Here is a 24,537-nt window from a genome sequence, read left to right on the forward strand (position 1 = left end):
TCTTTATTTATTATTAAATTATAGGTCAACAAGACCACTTGGAGTTGGAGAAAAATCTTCAGCACATCAGACAAAGGCTCTTGAAATCGATTCTTCTGCACCCCTTTATTTCTTTTCAATGATCATGCTTCACAAAAGGAAATCTCATTTTTACACTTTTCCATTAAATTAGCCAATGCCAAAAAGACCCCCTCACATTGCCCAGTTCCACCTCTCATCCTCGAAAACTTCTGCTGCTCTGCAATAACACCGACCTTTGGCAGACTTGAATAAAACCCTGTGCGAAAGAACCAAGGCTGATTTTGCATTGAACATCAGATTTTTCTAAAGGATATTCAGAATATTTTGTTCTAAATCCTAAATTAGTGTTGGCCTCACAATTGAGAAACGATCGTGTGATCATGCAAATTGCATTTTGCAGGTTTAAAAATAGCGCTTTCTAGCAAAGCCTGTGAACGTATATCGGCTAAAAATAAATATGCTGAAAGTTTGTCTGCTGTAATAGAATCATCGACCTAGCTAATTTACCGAAATGCATCCCAACAAATTCATAGACAATACTAAACAGGCTCAGAAACAATGCACTAGTCTCAAAACAATGGATCTTCTTTGTACACCAGCAAAACAGAGAAAGAATAAAAGGCATATGGAAAAAAACATCTACTAAGCCGTATTTTAAAGGAAGGGGATCATCCTTCTATTGTTCAAAGTAAAATCAATGCTTTGGTTTCAGCTTCAGCTGTTATCAGACACATTTAATGATGAAACACATCCGATCTTTAAATCGTGTCAGTAGAGGGAAGAGAATAAAAGTATTTTGGTAATCCCAAGAATGATTAAAAGCTTTGCAGATGCTGTGCAATATAGACTCAATGTTCACACAATAAAGAACTTATAAGATCAAAAGTAATTTAAAAGGTGGACAGATGGAGCAGATTTCCGACCCAAAAACAAAAAACCTCTTGGCATACATTCCTTGTAGAACTTAAAGACCATTGTTCTAGGGCAGTGGTTCCCAACCCTGGTCCTCAAGTACCCTCAACAGTGCACATTTTCCATGTCACCCAGCAGGTGCACTCATTATTCAGACACACTTTAAAAGAGCCACAGGTGGAGCGAAATATGTCACTTGTGATTCTGTGTGGAGACCTGGAAAACGTGAACTGTTGGGGGGTACTTGAGGACCAGGGTTAGGAACCACTGTTCTAGGGCATACAATTATTTGGCACCATCCAAAGATGAAAAGTGTGACCAACAGTGGAAATTCTCATGCCGCACCAGTGGTGCAAGTATTCCTGGAATATCCTTATAAAGACTAAAAGGTCCATACACCCTGGGCGGTTATGCCCAGCGTGTATGGACAGCGATGATCGCCATCATCGCTGGGGAGGGGGGAAGCCGCTGAGTGCATACAGCTTTTCCCCCTGCCCGGTGGCATCAGCAGGGGGAGGATGGATTTCCATAGTGCAGTGCTATGGAAAGCCGTCCACAAAGCCGCTCACCTGGCGGTAATACCGCTGCCTTAAATAACTGATTTTTTAACCATTTTCATACATCCATAGAAATTAAACAAACCATGTCTTAACCATTTGACAGGCTTTGTTTGAGGCAGGATACAACCCAGTAGAAAAAAAAAATCTTGCAGATATTGCAACCATACTGAATGAAAATGCCATTAAACTTAAAAAGTATTAACATGATTTTTGGAAAGGAGTTTCACCAAGTCCATCTGAGCGACAACTCATGGTGCTGATGGTGCAGAAGAATTGCATAGCTATAGTCTATATTTTTAGATCTCTTATCTTATCCTGAATTAATCCTGAGACCGTCATGGACTTTTTGATAAAGCTCCATGCAGAAGCAAAACCCGTCAGAGTTCTATTGCATTGGACCCCGTTATTAGACTTGCCCCCTTGGACACCTTTTCAGGATGCTACTTATACAGCTTATAGAGAGACCAGCATACTCACTGCTGCAACCATTTCATTATTGTTTACACTGATGACACTCAGCTAGTGCCAACGGCCTAACAAGTGAGTTCCCGAGAGAGGTAACACCCCCCAACCGGACCGAACACTCCTAATGTATACTGCATAGAAGTGGAGATGTCTGTTTTACAGTATTGATCTAAATAGATTCACTTATATAGTCAGAGACCCTGTTAAATTGCAAGGGCTTATTATATTAACCTACTATCATTACTTAAATCATATTGTTATTTTCAATATCCAACTAAAAAATGTTTAAGCTACACTGGCCAATACGGCTTTGAAGATTCACAACTGGTGGCGCATTTAAAAATGAGTGATATTCAGGTTATCAATTTTGAATAATATTAGATGAATAAGCTTCTGTCGTGTTTTAAAGTTAGGAACTTGTAGGAGCATAATTTAAGATTAGTAAAGTATATCCCTCATTATTAAATACCTTGATCATGGTCCATCACCCTCTATAATTTCCAAATTGTACACCCTGGGCGAGATGTACTAAGCCTTGAGAAGTGATAGAATGGGGAGTGATAAACCACCAGCCAACCTGTGACATGGCAAGTTGGAGCCGATTGGCTGGTGGTTTATCACTCTCCATTTTATCACTTTTTGAGCTTAGTACATCTGGCCGCCTATCCCTGTGACCCCAGGGAGCGCAAGAGCAGGCGCTCAGGGGAGCCAAAACTAATATTCTGCAGAACAGTTTCTGTGAGCCCTTGGAGGTACAGTATTACCTCTGCCTGACATAATGGCAACACACAGCAGAGAGCCTATACAGACTATGTCTATACAGAGCTATACTAGTGTTTATTCTAGCACCCGTTACCTTTGAAAACCAATGCATTCCTCTTCCCTGCCTGGGGTGTCCCTGTCTGCTGTGGTGTTTCTAGCACAGGTCTGGTTGGCATATCTGTGCTGATTTACAGACCACACTGTGCTAGAAGCACTACAGCAGACATCGATACCCCAGGCAGGGAAGAGAAACTGCATGGGTTTTCAAAGATAACGGGTGCTAGAATGAACACTACTATACAAAGCAGAGAGACTATACAGAGTATGTCTATACAGAGCTATACAGTGATATGTACGTACAGAGCAGACATATATATATAGTTATAGGGAACAATAGGGGGGAGGAGAAGCCACTGACCCTGAATTAAAACCCACAAAATGAAATAAAATACTCCACCCACAAAGGAACAACTCACAGGACCCTTAATGTGCGTGCAGCGCAGGTAGATGGGATCCCAGCCCAAGTCACAGTCCCCTGGGAGGCAGCAGTGTGGGTAGCATGGCCATCTGTGCAGAGAAAACTCCAGCAGAGCACTCCAGGACTTGGCTCCGCCCCCTAAAGGGAAAATAGTCCCCATGCACGAAACAGATTCCCTGCTACATGCATGCGTGGCCTGCCTGTGAAGACAGTCTCCTGCCAAAATAGTGCTATTGACCAGGAGCCACACTACGCCCTTACCTGACCCTGGCTTGTGTGTCTTCTGGCCTGTGGAGCCTTGGCAAATTGTGTGCAATTGCAGCGGGTCACCAATGAGGTCATCAGCAGCTGGCACCAGGGAGGCGCACCACACGCGGTGGTGACCCAGTCCCACCAGGGATTCTACGTTGCAGGCAGACAGGAGGGTACTGTCCGTCTCCAAGTAAAAAAAAATTAAATTGAAAAACAAAAAGGACCAACTCCTCTGGACAGTTTTCTAAGACCAAGGTCTGGAGGATAGGGGGGGGGGGGGCAGTGTAAAAAATGTAAAGTGACGACTCCTATCTGTCAACCACTCTATCCCCATTGTAAGCAGCCTGCAGTGTCCCCTGTCCCCATTGGACTTAAATAATCCACTTCCATGTATCTGTTTCATTTTTTTATTTATTGATTTCTACATCATATTGCTCTCAAATACTCATTGTATCTTGGCAGTATTTAAAAAAAAGAAGAAAAAAAAACCTGCTAATAAAATATATTGCATTGATAAAACCAAATGGGCAAAACATCAAACAACCAGTTTACCATAAATAATGTAATTATAAATAAGTACAACATAAAAATTGATCTTAAAAGAATTGCCGAGTGGGCTATAAATATTGCACAATCTGGAAACCATATTGTAGTAATATTAATGACACATGCAAATGTAACCATCTGCATAGTAAAACTTTCTACACATAACATTAGGTGCATCACTTAATCTCCCTTTGCCTCAGGAAGGAACTTCATGCGAATTCAGATAATCTGCATTCTGTTACAGCTGTATCATCCAAAAATATTGTAATAAATCACAAAGCATAACATCTGGGGCATCTGTGGTGATTCATAGATAGGAATTAACATGAACTTGCCAAAAAGGTCAGGACTGAAAAGACAACGTGGATAATTAGTTTGGTGCTCACTTTAATGAGCACATTAAATAAAAATGAAATGACGCTGTTCCCACAATCAGGAACAATCTGTTTAAAATAAAAACACAGTGCACCCAATTTCTCAAGCATTAATGGTCGCTACAATCACAGTAATGATAAACGTGCAACCCATGAAGATGGTATTCAAAATTAACCCTTTGAGTGCCAAGTGAATTTGTCAAAATAGTTGTAAAAATTGGCACACAAACATTTTTATTCATTAATATGACCTGTAATGCTTATATATAATAAAATGTGAGAGACACTTGAATTTTTAGTGGATATTTTACACATCTCTCAGAGACGTTGGCATTAAAAGGATTAATAATTACAAGCACACAATAGTTTTCCCGCCTTTTACCCATTTCCCAACATCCACATGTGAACTCCTTTTTATTGAAAATATCAATATAAAAGTAGAAATACAAAGAAATGATGAATTCTGAACTTGGGATTGTTTTTGAATTGCAACAGAATCTATCAATGAAAACATTTAAACATGCTTGCTTGCGTACACGCACACAACCTAGGGAAACCAATTAGCCTACCAGTATATTTTTGGAATGTGGGAGGAAACTCTCACAAGCACGGGGGGGAATATACAAACTTGACACAGTTAGTGCCGTGGTGGGAATCGAACCCATGACCTCAGTGCTGTGAGTCAGTAACACTAACCATTACACGATCTGTGCTATGAACAACATCCCATCCTCAATAGAACTCCCATCTTAGTAAATAAACCCCTGCATCTCCCATTACAAGAACCTTAATAAATAGGGTAGACTAGATCCCATAGTAGCTTTATGACCCATCTTATTTATACAGTTCACCAAATAGCTATGTATATAATTGTAGGTGGTCTATCCCATCACTGACCCCCATCCAACACGCTAATGGCGCCTACTGTGGAAGACAGAGAGAAGGAATAGCATTACCTGGGTAAGTGCACAGGATAGAAAGACCACTTTAAATGGGCCCAATACGCTGGTTACTAATCTGAGCAGTGCAGCAGTGAGGTATATATGTTTCATGAAACCATTAAAAAAAAAAAAAAAACCTCCACATCCTTTTCCTACCTTGATGAAATCTCATGCTCTCTCACACACACACACACAATTTCCTTCTGAGAAAAAAGAACCCATAAAAAGACCTTTTGAAACACACCATGCATTCGAATACACGGGTCACTGGCATTAGCTTGGAAATGGATTTGTATTTTCATATATTTAATTAAAAAGGTTTTAGTTAGTGTGGCTGAATTCAAACGGTCCCTGAAATAAGAGTTGCTGCAATTCTGCTGTGCTAGCTCTTGCCGAACTCGCATTTTGTTTTTTATTTATTTTTTCAATCAGCACTTCACAGACTATCCAACAAAGTGCTGAACACGGGTTTAATTACAGGACAGCATAACAGCTGGCCTCCGACAGCCAATAATAGTGTGTGTTTTGCAATTCCGTTTAAAATGGTATCTCATCAATTAACAGAACATAAGTTACTTTTATGATAAAATTAAAAACCTAGAACAAAGGTTTTTTTGGCTTGCACTGACTCTTATATCGCTACCATGGTTAGAACCAACTTTTATGCAATTATCAGTATAAATACTAAGCATGTAATTGTTGGCGGTGCTCCCCAGAGTTATGGATAACCATACATTTGGGGAAGAAAAAAGATAACTCTTTTTATGGGGGCACTAACTTGAATTGTTATAGTTTTAATTACATAACATATGAGGGATAGTCCAAAACATCATACAGTGAAAATTTTGGGAGTAAATGGGCTGTTAGAGACGGAATTTGGGCCGCCTGGGAGAGAGAGAAAAAGAGAAGGGAAAATAATATTTTTGTAGTTTTTAATGCAGGTGGGATGGGTTGGGTGTATAGTGTCCATAAGAGTGTGATTTAAAGGTCAGCACACATTTTTTAAAAATTGGTGAATGTTTCAGCTTGTTTTAGCCACATTGTCCATTCGTGGGGTTCCTTGGAATTCCCTGGACAATTGATCTATTTAGCTGATTTTTTTTATTTTTTATAATTGCTCAGTGGCTGTGCAATACTCTTATTGCTTACTGGGATATTGTCCCGTTTGGCAAAAAATCTAGTGATAGTGAAAATTTCTAAAATTTTGTGTGATATTAAAAATGGCGATAGTGTTCTTATTAGGTGGTGACGGCCACTATGACAGGAAACCCTTAAAATTCGCGCTCATGCGCTTAGGTGTGCAGAATGCAAGTATGTCTGGAATTTCAATGATTGGAAAAATAGATATGCACCCCTAGGGTCCCAACTGTCCTGTGTTTGCCCGTGTGCCTATCAGGCAGTGAACAGGTTAAACAGTGCACAGATTAAGGGGCCACTAATTGGGGGCAGTAGAAGAAAGAAAACTGGGATCTGCTTTTGGGGCTCAGCTCCTGGATCACCCCTGATGGGATACCAGCGCAGGGGGTCACTCTCTGGCTGGCCGCAATGAGAGTCCCTTAGCGAGAGTAGTAAGATGATGGTAACAGCACAAATAGAATATGGCAGGTATTAGTCAGCTCTGTATATGTTGTAACAATATTGTGACAAGTTATAATCTGTCTTTATAAATTCCACAGTGTGCCTGATTACAAAATTGCGATGGTTTTCAGGACCTTTAAACGCACACAATATTTCGGAATAATAAATATAATAATGGCTGAAAAAAGGGGGACCAGCTGATATTATTCTCTCAAAAAAAGAAATATAAACACCAACAAGGAAATTTTTGTATATAGTTCTATGATCACAGTAGTATGGATTTTGTGATCATTACATTCCTTAATGGTTATTCAGACAACAATATTCAATTGCTCATACATCAAAATATAAGTGCTCAGTATACACCATCCAATTTAAGCTCATCCAATCTATAAATTTGTTGGACCGTCTATATTACTTAAGGTACCTCTCGCTATATTTCTCAATGATCACTCTGACAGAAAATTTCAGTCAATAATATAAAGGACTCCAGATATTTGATATACACCATCAAATTTGAGCTTATCCAATCTCTGGATCTATTGGACAGTCTGTGTCACTTTAAGAGTCCTATTTTCCCTTTTCATTGAGTATGCACACTGCAAGCACCAATACTCACACCTATATAACATATGAGGGATATGCACAGGTTTAAGTTTGACCCAGGTCCTTATGACCGGTCAAATAGAGACATTTGTAAATGCAAATATTTGGACATCACGTCCCAAACCATGGCATGTTACTTATCCTTCTGAAGTTCTATCTGTGCTTAAATAGCACCAGGGTCCTCTCTGTGGCCGTCCTTCCACCCTGCTGTACGCGCGTTTCGCCGAGTAGGCTTGTTCACCAGTGTATTGCTGTATCTAAAATGTGTGCTTTATATACCTCCTGTATTGAACGGCAATTGCCGTCAGCTGTAATGATTCCTGATAGTAAACCCGACCATGCGGGTGTTTCATTGGTGGTGGTCTGTGGGTAATCACTCCCCCATCCATCCCCGTCCCCTAATTGGTTACTTGCGATCAAGCCCCTCTACGTTTGTGACGGGGTGACGCACCACTCTCCCACGCTGATGTGGGGAGTTATACTGGTACCGCGATCGTCAGTCTGTGAGACTACATGTCCCACAGTCCTTTGCTCCTGCACATCCCATATCTTTGCAGGGCTAAATAGTAAGAGTTTCTCCGATGCTCTCTATTCTCATAGATCCGCTATAAATGGTGACCAGACTGTGCATTTATTTTATGGCTGGGACCATGTCATTTTACTCACGCTGTTGAGATTTATAGAAAACTACGTTACCCACAATCCTCCACTCGGCTTATTTTCCTCTGTTACTGATATGGCTCTCATGTTGTCAAGGTGATGTTCATCAACATATTTACAACTAATTTGAGATATGCTTGTTGTGAGTTGTATCAGGGGATATTTCTAGAGGTAAATAGCCACTGCGTTTTTTTATGATTTGTGTGGATATAGGGTAAGACAGGACTGTGGCTGTGATTCATTTATTATATCGCAAGAAATTGATTAACCTACAGATAATTGGCTGCATCAGTATAATATGGATATTCTTATACTATGACTGGGATGTCTCAATTTAATGTTATTTAAGCATAGTGGACTTTTTGGGATCAGGTCGAGGAATTTAATCGATAGGTCACTTCATCTACTTTAAAGGATGTTATTCAATGGGTACTCTACTCTTATACCAGATTCAAAAATTCTTGGTTATGTATGATTTTACATAAGATGTGTGATTACCTTACTGTGCTAATGGGGTGCTGATTGGGGGGTGCTGGTGCTCCCAATGATTGGCCCATCGGTGATAGTGAACGATAAGCTGTTAATTGTATTGTGTTAAATTGTGTTGAAAAGAATTTCTCTTCTTTTTTAATTTTTTATTATTTATTTTTTAATGATTATTTTTCACTGTATGATGTTTTGGACTATCCCTCATATGTTATGTAATTAAAACTATAACAATTCAAGTTAGTGCCCCCATAAAAAGAGTTATCTTTTTTCTTCCCCAAATGTATGGTTATCCATAACTCTGGGGAGCACCGCCAACAATTACATGCTTAGTATTTATACTGATAATTGCATAAAAGTTGGTTCTAACCATGATAGCGATATAAGAGTCAGTGCAAGCCAAAAAAACCTTTGTTCTTGGTAACATATAAGTATACTGAGTCAGATCTCAGTTTCTGGTCTTAGCACGACACATACCACTTAAAGATATCGTAAATCAAATATTGTAGCGTTTGGATAGGGAGACATACAAAACACCAGATAGTGAACAACTTCCACCTAATAACACAACTAAGGGATTGACTGATCTCGGTACCGTAAGAATGGACACCTTCTCTCTTAAAAGTGAACTCCAGGCAAGGAGGAAAAATGTAAGCGATTTGGACAATATCTTTCCGGACCTCAATTTAGGAGAGGGTACTCGGACCGGCTGGAATGAGGACCTAAGTGAATTGAAATATAAACTACAAAAGAGAACTAGAACATCATGGGATCTGACTACCCTGGAAAATTATCTGAAGCAAAAACTGACACCTAGAGGGCTTAGACCCAGAGTCTTTCCAGCATTCCAACTGGCTAATGATAGCCTAACGAAAGACTGGGAGGAAGCATTATTGAAATGCTCCCAGGAGCTGATGTCCCTATTAATAAAACACAATCACTTAGTGCTCGACCAGTGCGAAAAAGAAATCGAAGAACTAGGTCTGAAACTAGAACCATGGGAAAAAGACCCGATATTTCAAAAGAATTTTGAAAAACTGAATAAAGACCTAGACAACTACGAGCAGGAGATCATTAATAGGAAGAGGAATAAATTTAACCGAGACCAAAAGGATTTTGAAACCGGTAACGTCTTTAAATGGAATAAGATGGAAGGCAAGAGATATATGCGTAAACCGAGAGATGACCCGGGCTATACCTATTCCGAAACGGAATCATCTGGAGGGGATGATTTCTCTGATAATAGTGGATCAAGCATCACGGAAAGAGATCATAGGCGAGAACAATATAATGAACAGAAATCTTTTTTAGAGGGTGGACCTGGAGCCAGGGCAAAATATCGACCAAAAGGAAGACGAGGAGGAGCCGGAAGAAATCAAAAAGAAAATCCCAATTGGATTTATCAGCGATCCTCCAGATACCCAGTCAGGGAGAAGAAGTAGAAAACATCGAAATAAATGAAGAGGGAAATTTGAAAATAATTAATTTATCCACTAAGATACTAACCGCGGAACAGATAAGAGTACTAGAAAAGGGATTGTCCTTTTCTCCGACAAAACAATTTAACCGTTTCCAATGGGAGAAAGACTTGAAGCTTTTTGGGAGGAAGGTACTCCTCAAGAAATTCTTTATGCCAAAAGAAGATACGGGAACAACAGATGCACACATCCATACAGGAGGATCTGTAAGGACACCCGTAATAGAAGCAGAAGACATGGTAGCATTGGCAATGTTGGAAGAATTACAACAGGAATCAGAAGATGGAGGGAGTACCCCCAATTAGTCTCCTAAGAATAGACCTTTGTGCCGCAAAAAATCTAATTTTTTCCCTACAGATCAAAACTGCCCACAAGTCCAGATCTTTCATAAACTTGTAGCCCGTGACCTGGACAAATTGTATGATGCTTCCCGCAAAAATAAAACCCAATATAACAATCTCCAAAAGGGAGAGATCCAAGCCATTAAGGAGATCAAGGAATGGGACGACATACAGGTAAAACCGTCAGATAAAGGCGGGAATATCGTCCTATGGCCAAATAGTATGTACCAGAAAGAAGCCCTGAGACAACTCCAGGATAAGAAATGCTATGAGAGTATACTCCTCAATCCAACTGAGAATTATAATGATACTCTAAATAGGATACTGGACAGAGCTTTAACAAATGGGACTATACTTAAACAGGAATATGATTTCCTGAAAATCTCCCACCCTAAAACCCCGACCTTTTATTTATTGCCGAAAGTGCATAAAAATCTGTTGGAGCCACCAGGTCGCCCAATAGTGTCGGGGATAGGGGGTTTGTCTGAGAACCCTAGCATCTTTATTGACCTCCATCTGCGTCACCACGTACCCACTCTGCCCTCGTATCTTCAAGATACATCAGATGTGTTGCGGAAATTGGATAATATACGATAGAGGAGAATTACATCTTGGCAACACTAGACGTCGAGTCGTTGTACACCAGCATACAACACTCAGTTGGATTGGACGCAGTACGGTATTTCCAGCAGATGGAGGTGTTGACTGAATTCCACACATTCATTGTGGAATTACTGGAGTTTGTACTCTACCGTAACTATTTTACATTCGGAGATCGATTTTATTTGCAGACCAGGGGCACTGCAATGGGGGCGGCATGTGCCCCTACGTATGCAAATATTTTTTTGGGATGGTGGGAGAGAGAAGCCGTATTTAATGATGAAAATGATCGATATACCAAACACATCATCGGATGGTGGAGGTATATCGATGATATCCTCATGATATGGGAGGGAGAGGAAGACACATTACTATCATTCATCAGTCACCTCAACCAAAATGAGATAAACATCAGACTTACCCACCATATCAGTAGGCAAATGGTACCATTTCTGGACCTAAATATATATAGAGGCGAAGACAGCACGATCCAGACGCAACTATATAGAAAGGATACGGCAACAAACTCCATCCTGCATCAATCCAGCTCGCATTTCCCACCCACGGTGGACAATCTACCAAAAGGCGAATTTTTACGTCTTCGGAGGAAGTGCTCTAACAGACAACAGTTCGAACAACAAAGTGAAGAACTGGGGGAGAGATTGAAGGAGCGTGGATACAGCAGGAGGAGGATAAAACGGGCAAGGAGAGAAGCATCTCAACTGAGGAGAGAAACATTGATTTTCCCCGATAAAAAAAGAGAAAAAGAGACTAAGATCAGGTTCGTGGGAAACTACTGTAGGGAATGGAAGAATATTCAGCAGATAATTCAAAAGCATTGGTCTGTTCTCCTATTGGATGAAGACCTCTCGCAAATACTGGATCCTAAGGTGGCTATGAGCTGGAGACGCTCGAAAAATCTAAAAGACGAATTTGTCCATAGCCATTTTACTAAAACAGCTACCAAACGCCCAGATAGGGTGTTTGGCTCTTTCCCATGTGGAAATTGTAAAGCATGTCAATACATGCGGAAAACCAAAGAAATACAAGATAGGCATGGAAATAAAATCAAGATTAACACCTATATCAATTGTAACACCGCTGGTGTAGTCTACTGCATAACCTGCCCCTGCAAAAAGAACTACGTGGGTATGACAACAAGACCACTCAAGCAGAGGGTACTAGAACATGCAGGATCAGTAAGAAATGCGACAGCAGACTTAGCCAAATTCAAGAAATTGACGTCAGTGGCACGCCACTTCCTGAGGCAGCATGGAGGCTCTTTTCAAGAAGCAAGCATATGCGGACTGGAAAAAGTCAGCCTAGGGATTAGAGGCGGGGATATACAGAAAAAACTTATGCAACGGGAAAGTGAGTGGACTTTTAAACTTGATGGACTCACACCGGATGGATTAAATGAGTACATCAATTATCAGGTCTTTATCTGAGGAACCAAGAAATAAACAAATAAATAAAAAGAACATGAATTTTGATTAACAATCAGGGACACACCAGCAACATAGGTCGAAGAGGAAGATGCACATGTATTCATGGGTGCATACAACTCACATTCCTATTTAATTTTTAATTTTTCACTTTTCCACGTTTTAAGTTGCAGTGTTACACAGACTTAGATTTACACGATCCTTCACCAGAGATTAAATACATCACAACCAGATTGGTTCACGCACTAGTCAAAATGTAACAAGTCCTCACATGGATATTAAAAAATAAATAATAAAAAATTAAAAAAGAAGAGAAATTCTTTTCAACACAATACAATTAACAGCTTATCGTTCACTATCACCGATGGGCCAATCATTGGGAGCACCAGCACCCCCCAATCAGCACCCCATTAGCACAGTAAGGTAATCACACATCTTATGTAAAATCATACATAACCAAGAATTTTTGAATCTGGTATAAGAGTAGAGTACCCATTGAATAACATCCTTTAAAGTAGATGAAGTGACCTATCGATTAAATTCCTCGACCTGATCCCAAAAAGTCCACTATGCTTAAATAACATTAAATTGAGACATCCCAGTCATAGTATAAGAATATCCATATTATACTGATGCAGCCAATTATCTGTAGGTTAATCAATTTCTTGCGATGTAATAAATGAATCACAGCCACAGTCCTGTCTTACCCTATATCCACACAAATCATAAAAAAACGCAGTGGCTATTTACCTCTAGAAATATCCCGATACAACTCACAACAAGCATATCTCAAATTAGTTGTAAATATGTTGATGAACATCACCTTGACAACATGAGAGCCATATCAGTAACAGAGGAAAATAAGCCGAGTGGAGGATTGTGGGTAACGTAGTTTTCTATAAATCTCAACAGCGTGAGTAAAATGACATGGTCCCAGCCATAAAATAAATGCACAGTCTGGTCACCATTTATAGCGGATCTATGAGAATAGAGAGCATCGGAGAAACTCTTACTATTTAGCCCTGCAAAGATATGGGATGTGCAGGAGCAAAGGACTGTGGGACATGTAGTCTCACAGACTGACGATCGCGGTACCAGTATAACTCCCCACATCAGCGTGGGAGAGTGGTGCGTCACCCCGTCACACACGTAGAGGGGCTTGATCGCAAGTAACCAATTAGGGGACGGGGATGGATGGGGGAGTGATTACCCACAGACCACCACCAATGAAACACCCGCATGGTCGGGTTTACTATCAGGAATCATTACAGCTGACGGCAATTGCCGTTCAATACAGGAGGTATATAAAGCACACATTTTAGATACAGCAATACACTGGTGAACAAGCCTACTCGGCGAAACGCGCGTACAGCAGGGTGGAAGGACGGCCACAGAGAGGACCCTGGTGCTATTTAAGCACAGATAGAACTTCAGAAGGATAAGTAACATGCCATGGTTTGGGACGTGATGTCCAAATATTTGCATTTACAAATGTCTCTATTTGACCGGTCATAAGGACCTGGGTCAAACTTAAACCTGTGCATATCCCTCATATGTTATATAGGTGTGAGTATTGGTGCTTGCAGTGTGCATACTCAATGAAAAGGGAAAATAGGACTCTTAAAGTGACACAGACTGTCCAATAGATCCAGAGATTGGATAAGCTCAAATTTGATGGTGTATATCAAATATCTGGAGTCCTTTATATTATTGACTGAAATTTTCTGTCAGAGTGATCATTGAGAAATATAGCGAGAGGTACCCTAAGTAATATAGACGGTCCAACAAATTTATAGATTGGATGAGCTTAAATTGGATGGTGTATACTGAGCACTTATATTTTGATGTATGAGCAATTGAATATTGTTGTCTGAATAACCATTAAGGAATGTAATGATCACAAAATCCATACTACTGTGATCATAGAACTATATACAAAAATTTCCTTGTTGGTGTTTATATTTCTTTTTTTGAGAGAATAATATCAGCTGGTCCCCCTTTTTTCAGCCATTATTATATTTATTATTCCGAAATATTGTGTGCGTTTAAAGGTCCTGAAAACCATCGCAATTTTGTAATCAGGCACACTGTGGAATTTATAAAGACAGATTATAACTTGTCACAATATTGTTACAACATATACAGAGCTGACTAATACCTGCCATATTCTATTTGTGCTGTTACCATCATCTTACTACTCTCGCTAAGGGACTCTCATTGCGGCCAGCCAGAGAGTGACCCCCTGCGCTGGTATCCCATCAGGGGTGATCCAGGAGCTGAGCCCCAAAAGCAGATCCCAGTTTTCTTTCTTCTACTGCCCCCAATTAGTGGCCCCTTAATCTGTGCACTGTTTAACCCGTTCACTGCCTGATAGGCACACGGGCAAACACGGGACAGTTGGGACCCTAGGGGTGCATATCTATTTTTCCAATCATTGAAATTCCAGACATACTTGCATTCTGCACACCTAAGCGCATGAGCGCGAATTTTAAGGGTTTCCGGTCATAGTGGCCGTCACCACCTAATAAGAACACTATCGCCATTTTTAATATCACACAAAATTTTAGAAATTTTCACTATCACTAGATTTTTTGCCAAACGGGACAATATCCCAGTAAGCAATAAGAGTATTGCACAGCCACTGAGCAATTATAAAAAATCAAAAAAAATCAGCTAAATAGATCAATTGTCCAGGGAATTCCAAGGAACCCCACGAATGGACAATGTGGCTAAAACAAGCTGAAACATTCACCAATTTTCAAAAAATGTGTGCTGACCTTTAACATCACACTCTTATGGACACTATACACCCAACCCATCCCACCTGCATTAAAAACTACAAAAATATTATTTTCCCTTCTCTTTTTCTCTCTCTCCCAGGCGGCCCAAATTCCGTCTCTAACAGCCCATTTACTCCCAAAATTTTCACTGTATGATGTTTTGGACTATCCCTCATATGTTATGTAATTAAAACTATAACAATTCAAGTTAGTGCCCCCATAAAAAGAGTTATCTTTTTTCTTCCCCAAATGTAAAATTAAAAACCTGTAAGAAAGGTTTCTAATGTCAAGTAATATAAAATGTATTTACCATCAAAAAATGTATTTAAGTGAAGACCTAGGTCTACATATTTAATTCATACTAAATAAACTAACAGTGAAAGTAAATTCTCGTTAGGGCAAGGTTATGCGATCCCTAGAAACAGCTGTATGAGGTCTTAGTGACCTGAGAGGGCTATATGCTGTCAAATACTTGGATAGCCTCAGGTCTTTAAGTTTCAGGTAGTAGAAACTCATCGCAGAGAGCTTGTGTGGAGGAGGCAGAAGTTCTTGTAAGGTAAGCGGTACCAATAAGGTGCTGGATGCATATAGAGAAGAGCACAGAACATAGCAGTGGTAAAGAATGATATCTGGAAGCTAGCTGATATCAAGACAATACAGGGGTCAACAGCAGGCAAGTGTAAAGTCCACTTACAGTCTAATGAAGCATACACACAGAGATTTGTGCTAGCGTTTTGTGCTTATCAATTTAGGGAAGGCAATTTCCCACGAACTTCCCGGTATCTAGATTATCCATACACAGGTCTCGATTTGTTAGAAGAAAAAAAAAGTAATGACCAGGGTTGAACACGGCTTTCAGACCACAAATGCAGTGCCGCTCTAGGGATGGGACCGGGGTCCTAATCCCGGGTTCCGACCCAGCATTTTCGGTCTGAAAACGGTATTACTTTCACCAGCATGTGTGTTTTGGTCAGGAAGCCTAACCTAATAAAGCCTGGAAAAGAAGTTAGTGGAGGGGATGGGTCATACCTTGAGAGATAAAAATAGAAGTCCACAGCAACCAGTTTCTGTCACTTCATATGTGCAATTTACAATACAATATAATTCCGTGTATCAGCAATAATTTAACAATCAGAATGTCAAGCAGTAAGATGTTAACACTCGCAGTGACCGATGGTAACACACTAGGGGCCAACTTATAAACGATACATAACCCAGTTAGTGCCTGCTTATGTCCAACTTTCACTGTTCATCAAACAAACCAAAGTGGATTTCCAGCTTCAGAGAAGCTTCCATGCATTGCTGTAAAGAGGCCAAATCGTATAAGTGTTTTGGCACCCTAACACTAGCCCCATTATTGTGTGAATATTATATTCCCTATTTAACCAGATAGGTACACAGCTGCTTATTTGAAGAGGTACCACTGAACAATCTCCTCCTACCATATATTTGGATTTTAGCAACTACTTAAGATGACAGTTAGAATGAGCTGGAATATTCCTTGTTTTGTTTGCATGATAATAATTTATTATGAGCAGATACTTTGGTTTGGAACATTTATTTTCTTACTAAAATGATATAGGTTGTTCTAAAAACCTTACTATTTTGTGCATGTTTTGCATTAGATATAGGTTTAGCATCCTTTATTAAAGTAATAACAATTCCATTAAAAAGGTGTGCATATGATAGTCTTGGATTAAAAAAAGGGGCACAACCTACTATTCAGGCTAGATTCTATAATGGTCAAGAGAACAGACATGAGACTTCAGATTAATTTATAGCAACACTCAGAATAGGAGATCATATTCAGATTGCAATGCACAGTTACAATTTCAGTGCAGCCTAATACACACATTTTTGGCTCCCTATAGCTCAGAGGCAGGTACAGGCTGGTCAGCCATTGGCTTATACACCAGTTTCTCCAGCCTCACTCATATACACCAGTTTCTCCAGCCTCACTCACCTATGATTCTCCCGCACCATCCTTCTCATTCCCCTGCCTCTGGCTCTTCTGTTAGGCAGGAGGCTAGACATGACAAGCACAGCAACTTCTTATTGGTTACTGATCCACAAACCATGATTGGTCATTTTCAAACACCCTCCGTGGCAGTTTCTTTTTGTCTACTGGCCTGGCGCCAAGTTTGATATACTGCTTATTTAGCACAGTCAATCGCAATATATGGTCTCAGCACTAATTACCCACCACTGTTTCTGCATTCCTGAAGCAGGGAATAAACACAAGTTTGCAACGCCAGGACACATTTCCACATTGCACTGGCATCAGAAGGTAAAGGGTGACACAGGACTTGGACTCCTGAGATTCCTAATAGTCTGGGGCCCTTCACAAATGACCTCTTTATTTCACCTGTCGCCAGACCTGCCAAGGAGTATTGAGGAAGGGGTACTTGTGAGTTATCCGGGCTGCCGATTTTTTGATTGTATGCCTTAAGTTAAGGCATACAATCAGATGCGATGCGATATCGCATCGCATCGCATGCGATCATCGGATGCGATGACCCGATTTTTCCATAGGAATCAATGTTAAAATGGACTGAGTCCATTTTAACATGGAATTCAATGGGAAAAAGGGGTCCTTTTCATACCCCTACTATCCAAGTGGGCATGGAGTTGGATATAAACCTGTGGCGAGCGTAGCGAGCCACCGAGCCCGAAGCGTGGCGAGCCCCGCGAGGGGACGGTATTCTGTGTCCGCTCGCCACGCTTCGGGCTCGGTGGCTCGCTACGCTCGCCACAGGTTTATATCCAACTCCATGCCCACTTGGATAGTAGGGGTATGAAAATGACCCCTTTTTCCCATTGAATTCCATGTTAAAATGGACTCAGTCCATTTTAACATTGATTCCTATGGAAAAATCGGGTCATCGCATCGCATCCGATGGTCGCATGCGATGCGATGCGATGTGCCCGATCCGACCCGATTTAGAAATCGGCAGCCCGGATAACTCACAAGTACCGAGGAAGGTTGTATAGTCATTAATGCTGGATTCATTTCAATGCAATGCAATTCAATAGTCCTGGGAAGGAGGTCCCGGAGCTATTCAATTTTCTGCGCTGTTAAGCCAGACTAGAAGTTTTCTGCAGCTCCCTTTATGAGGTGCAAGCAGAAATCAGACTAAACTAGTAGATGCGATGCAGCTATCTGTCTTTACCAAGGCGGCAACAGCACTGTGGAAGGCATTTAAGTAGGAGAATGCTGGTTCGCGGGACAAACACCTGGCTTAAGGCACAAAAACTGGCATCTCCCAACTAGTGATGAGGACAACTCAATAGAACTAGAACCCAGCGCTATTAACATCATATTGAAATGAGACTAATACTGATGAGTACTGCAGTGCTTCCGGGAAAATTAAAAGAGAAATAATATTACTACTTTGAAAGAAAGTAGGATGCACTGTTATATCACATCTCCAGGACAGCAATGATGTTACTGATAGACAAGGATAACCTTGTAAAAGCAAATAATATGCAGTGCAGTGGGAAGAAGATCAAAAGTTCTCCTGGCACCTACAGATCTGCGAGCCAGTGACCTTTTAGTCAGGGTAGGCATAAATGCACCTGTCATATGTCAGTATACTCGAGAAATTTGACAATACATAGATACTTTGACTTATCAATGATAATTTTAAAACAAATGATAATTGTTCTAAAAATGTTCAGTGAAAACTTACTGTCAAATCATATGTGTGTATAGATCTGGCTCTGAAACTAATCTACATGTTGAATCCAGCTTTACTTGGTCCTTAAAATGTTGAGTAGGGCCTAAACCAGGGGTGGGCAACAGGTGGCCCGCGAACCAATCCTGCCTGGCCCTCTGCCCCCACCAGGTAGCAATGACAAGCGGCCCGCTACAGCATGCGGCGCAGCTGAGGAAACCTGGTTCTTGTCACAGCGGGGCGGCTTCGGGGGAGGAGACACAGCCAGAGAGCAATGGATTGCTGTGGACTCTTATTTTCCCACGCTGCGTGTCCTCAGCTACAGAGCAGGGCATTGGAGTACCGTCCGCCGCCGAGCTTCTGCTGCTGTCATACTGGTAAAGAGAGCCGGCTGATCCCCCTCCTCTCCAGGCTGATCTCCCCCTTCGGTCACTTACTCCGCTGGTCCTCTACCTGCTTCTGTCGGGTGCCCTGTTCTCATCCGCAGCCCTGCTGGGCTCTCATAACTGCACCGCCACTGGTCCTCTCCCTGCCGCTGCTGGGCACAAGACACCAGCGGTGTCCCCAAGGTGAGGGCTGCTGGAGGGGGTTTTGCAGTAGTATAATCGCTGCTATACCTTCTCCTAGCAGGTAACTCCGGCATGCCCATATTAACTACCCGACTCCCCCCCTTCTCTCACCCCTCCCTGCCTGACTTCCCCCTCTATCTGTATTTCTGTCTCACCCCCATCTCTGTATGCATGACCCTTCGCTCTGCCTCACCCCCTCCTCTCTCTACCTGTCTGACCCCCCTCATTTACCTCTCTCTCTGCATAAAACCACTATCTTCCCTCTATCTCCCTGCCTAACTCCCCACTCTATCTTTCTCTTTGCCTGTCCCCCTCTCACCCCTCTCTCTCCCTGCCCCCCTCCCTCTCTATCTCTCTTCGTTAACACGCTCGACCACTCATCTCTCTCTCTGCCTAACTCCCCTCTTGCTCCCTCTCTCTACATGACCCCCCTCTCATCCCTGCACCGCTGGTCCTCTCTCTGCCTGTTCTGGGTGGCCGGCTCTCTTTTTTGCACCACTGGACCTCACCCTGCCGCTGATCCCAACCAGTCAATGCCGCCACTGGTTCTCTACCTTCCGTTGCTGGGCGCCCAGATGGGGTGTACCCGGCTCTTATCCCTGCCACCTCCGGATCCCTGATACCTCTGAACTCTGTCCCCCACTGTCACTCTTCATGTCCCTGGCTGTCACTTTCCCTGTCCCCAGCTATCACTCTTGCTGCCCCCCCCCCCCACTGTCAATCTCCCTGTCCTACTGTCACTGTCTCTTTCCCGGTGTCCCCGCTATAACTCTCCTTGTCCCCGTGTCTACCACGGTCACTCTCCCTGTACCCCTACAATCAAGGAAACCCCCCATTTGAGTGACCGCATATCCTATTTCATGGCAACACCCCATTTTCCTGAGCGCGGCCCTCGAATATTTAGTGTAAGTGTTAAGTGGCCTCCCAGCTGAAATTATTGCCCACCCCTGGCCTAAACCATAATTGGCTACTATTTGTACAGGATGAAGAGAGTGTATATCTGGCATTTCAGCTCTGTATACAGTAGTTCAATTAATTTAGCCCTGTCCGCTCATCCACACATTGCAGCATTTTGCAATGGCAGAGGTTGGACTTGACAGCCCAGTCCCCTGAAGGGTCCTGCAGGGTCTTCTCTTTTGTAGTGGAAAATATAAAGTAATGCTGCCCATACACTTGCGATATATTGCATGAAATCATTCAATTTCGACCACATAAATGGAATGATTGTATGCACAAAATGTGTACCATTTGACACAATGCGCGGGCATGCCGGTCGAATGTTGGGTCTTAAGGTCTTATGTGCTCCACATAATATTTATCTAATTGCAGGAGCAATCGCATGTGGTTTCTAACCACATGCAATGCTCGAATGTAATCCGCTCGTGGGGGGCAGAGTGAGTGCTTTTTTCAGTGGCCTGGGGATGGGGAGAGGGGGCTGGAGGGAGCGCTGGCGGCGTGGGAGACGGTTGGAAGAGGGCAGCATTGTAGCTGTAGCGCTAGACCCCCGCCGCCCGCTACCTAAACAACGCCGCCCTCTGCCCGTCCTCTTTCAGCACCCTATGTGCCATCTCAACATGGCATGCCACATCGGGTGCTATAAAGGGGGCACTTTAGCACCACAAGATGCGATCGGGTTCGATGGACATCACACTTCGTTGTCGCATCGAATCCGATCACACAAGTGTATGGGCAGCATACAACGTACAAGTACTGGTCCAAACGTGAACCACAAAATATCTCTTGGTGGTGGATGGAATACACATTTGTCTTTAGCTCACTTTCTGGTAAATTTCACATAAATAAAATAAAAATAAACCCAGAGAATCCAACAGTGTTCTGGGCATACTAGGCATTTTATTTGCTGTGTGAGATGGATAAGTAGACCGAAGGGATTTTGTGAAAATAGAAAGTCTTCCAATGGGAAAACAAGCTGCAATTTGTCTGCAAAGTGTGAGAAAAACCTCAGCTGCAAAAGGGCCATTACAGTCTTTTAACCCTTTGAGTGACAACATCTGTGAGCAATGTGCAAAATATCCTAGTGTCGCTCACATTTATTACATCAATTCAAATGCAAAATGTTTTGTAAACATTACAGGTCATTATGATGCATATGGCAATTTTCAGACCTATTTTGGTAAATTCACTTGGCAATCAAAGGGTAACAGCTCTATAAGTGCTTCTGATGGTTCATAGCACAGCAGTAGCTACATTTATCGAAGTATAATAATTCTTATTATTTCTCTTCTGCACCCATTTACCATTGGTCTTCCAATATTTTTTTTCTTCTTTATTTCCTAATCCTGTTCACAGAAATATTGAATCCTGAATCCTTAAAGAGTTGTTCAGGTAATCGTAGCCGGAAGCTTTAAAAAAAAAAAAAAAAAGGTCCCCGTCACCTGCAGAGTTAGATTTGTGACATTTTGTGAGCCTTAATTAAGGCTTGTCTTGCTGTTTTCAACAATTTCAAATGACATTTGTGTTCTATTTATTTCACCTAAGGACACATGTAGACTTATAACATACAGATTACACGCACACACACACACGTTTACAGCTCTTTTACTACAATACATACATCCCTATGCATTCAAACAATGAAAATTGAGCCTCATTAATATGGTTAATACTAGACAAAAGTGATTTGCCGATTGGCGCGGTAGTTGAACTCACATGAAGTATCAGTAATAGAGTCCGATTATGAAAGTGATGATTCCATCCTTATGTTTCAACATTTATTTCAACAAATGTACCGTCAAATTATGAACCTCATTTTCTCTGGCCTTTTTGGAATACAAATAGAAATGGAACGCCAGCAGTACTGTTACATAAATATGCGGTGCCATGTCATCTTACTGTTGAAGTTCATTTCAATTTAATTTCAGCATAACCTGCTTGATATCTCACTCTCCTACAATTTCAAAGTGCAAAACCAGCTGGCTGTAATTGGCTTCAAATCTGACAATGATTTTCCAAGCAATATAAAACAAAAAGGCTTACAACACAGGGGTGTGAATGTTAAGGTGCATACAATTTTACAATTTTGTTTGACCAATTTTGTTGAAAGACATTTCCATTGAACCCAGTGTCCTGGACGAAAGATGTTGACGAAAGATATGGACGACAGACAAAAGACGAAAGATCTAGCTAGTTTATAGGCTCTTTTTGAAATGTAGCCAAATTGAGCTGAATGCACAGTTGACGAACAAACTTGATGAACAACTGGCGGGTAGGCGCATCCTCATTCGTAGTTAGTCTGTCGTCCATATCTTTCGTCCAGAACACTGGGTTCAATGGAAAGGTCTTTCAACAAAATGTGTCAAAAAAAAAATTGACTGTGTATGCACCTTTATAATGTAAATATTTCAATCCACATACTGGTATAATCCGGATTACTGCGATCGCCACACTATAGAAAATCAACTCCATGCGTAGTGGATAGTGGGGTTATGAACAGGTAAAAAAATCGCATCGGATCACATCCCATATATCAGCTGATATCGCATACGATATATCGCCCGCCGTGAAACTAAACAATTACCAAAATTATTATTATCATAATCAGCAGCAGCAGTCTTCCTCAAGTACCATCAACAGGTCACCATTTATGGATTTCTTTAATTATGCACAGGAGAGTTAATATATTTGACCAATTTAGTAGCTATGACACCAGTTTCTACGTACACAAAACAACACCTGTTGAAAAAACTCGAGAGTGGAGATTGCAAACAATTGATCTACAGATGTTTATTTAAAACTCCTATGAACCAGGTCGAGACTGTCCTACTTATGTCTGAAAAGATCAGATCAGCGACCCTGCAAATCGACCTCGGCTTTTCCCATGCAAACTGGGTCTGCGCCCTGGCTTATGTCTGACTGGTGTGACCCAGGTATTTATACTGCCACACCACTACATGAATTTCCCGTAACATGACTTCCCACAAAGCACACCACTCCTAAAACAATCCACATCTGCAACATAAGTTAAACACCAATAAGTCTAGTGACCTTTTTAGAAGGTCACAATCAGTGGCGTAACAAGATACATGTGGGCCCCATAGCAAAAGTTTGTAAGGGCCCCTATTCATCAGCTAATGCTAAAAAATGTATATAACGCATGATACTTTGACAGGCAAAGTGGGCCCCTCTCAGCTCTGGGCCCCATAGCAGCTGCACCCCCTACACCTATGGTAGTTACGCCCTTGGTCACAATGGAGCAATGTTTCACAGCACATGAGCCCCAATTCTATATATACAGAGTCACAGTTTTATCCGCACTGTATCAGAAATTTTAGCAAGTGCAGATACTAATAAATAAAGAGTCTTAATCGCTTCTTTAACTTGAATTTATGGGAATTTCATTACAAAGTAATGAGTGGACATCAGTTCACAAATAGTTTGTCAGAGTAGGTCAAGCATAAACTTTCATGGCTGTAGTTGCCGTTAACAGTGGTATAAGCTGTGTCGATGTGGCCTTTGGGAGCCACGTCAGCACAGCTAATGGGACGGTTGACAGCAACTAAAGTCTTCTTATTGTGACACACAGCCCATCATTTATAGACACATCACAAATATTAGCATAAATGCAAACTGAGGAAGCGGGCAGACTGCTGTGAAATGCGTCACTAACATTTATGTGTTCATTACTCTGATAAACTATGTAAACTAATGTACACTTTTCAAATATTAGGACCTGCTCCACAATTACCATTTCAAAGCAATCAGGACCAATTGAATTAAAGGCTTCCTCAGTGAGTGGGAAGTTATCATTTCTTCCCGCCAGAAATTTCAGGGGTGCTCCAGAGTGGTGACTGGGAAGTAATAGGGGGGTACCTAACACATACATTGACATGCTGCTTCGTATGCAAGCAAAGTCATCACGAGTGTGTCAATGAATATGGCTGCATAAAAAGATGCAGTAATACGTTTTTGCAAAAGGGCAAAATATAGAATTTAAAAAATTTCCAGGGCACACTTATCTATATAATTGTAGTTTATTTTGAATTGAATAA

General features: G+C 41.4%; 1 protein-coding gene across 3 annotated transcripts in view; it reads right to left on the reverse strand.

Moving 5' to 3' along the window:
* The window catches only part of APBA1 (amyloid beta precursor protein binding family A member 1), a 129,932-nt gene that overhangs the window by 99,952 nt on the left and 5,443 nt on the right, over window positions 1–24,537 (reverse strand). The window contains exon 1 of one of the 3 annotated variants that reach the window (XM_083186074.1): window positions 21,787–21,907. The exons of the other annotated variants lie outside the window; for them this stretch is intronic. The gene's annotated coding sequence lies outside the window, so the exon portion shown is untranslated. Of the gene's footprint in view, window positions 1–21,786; window positions 21,908–24,537 lie in introns of those variants that run through there. 3 annotated transcript variants of the gene reach the window in all.

Source organism: Crinia signifera, chromosome 1 (assembly GCF_055691185.1).
Source record: "Crinia signifera chromosome 1, ASM5569118v1, whole genome shotgun sequence".
Taxonomy (NCBI): Eukaryota; Metazoa; Chordata; class Amphibia; order Anura; family Myobatrachidae; genus Crinia; species Crinia signifera.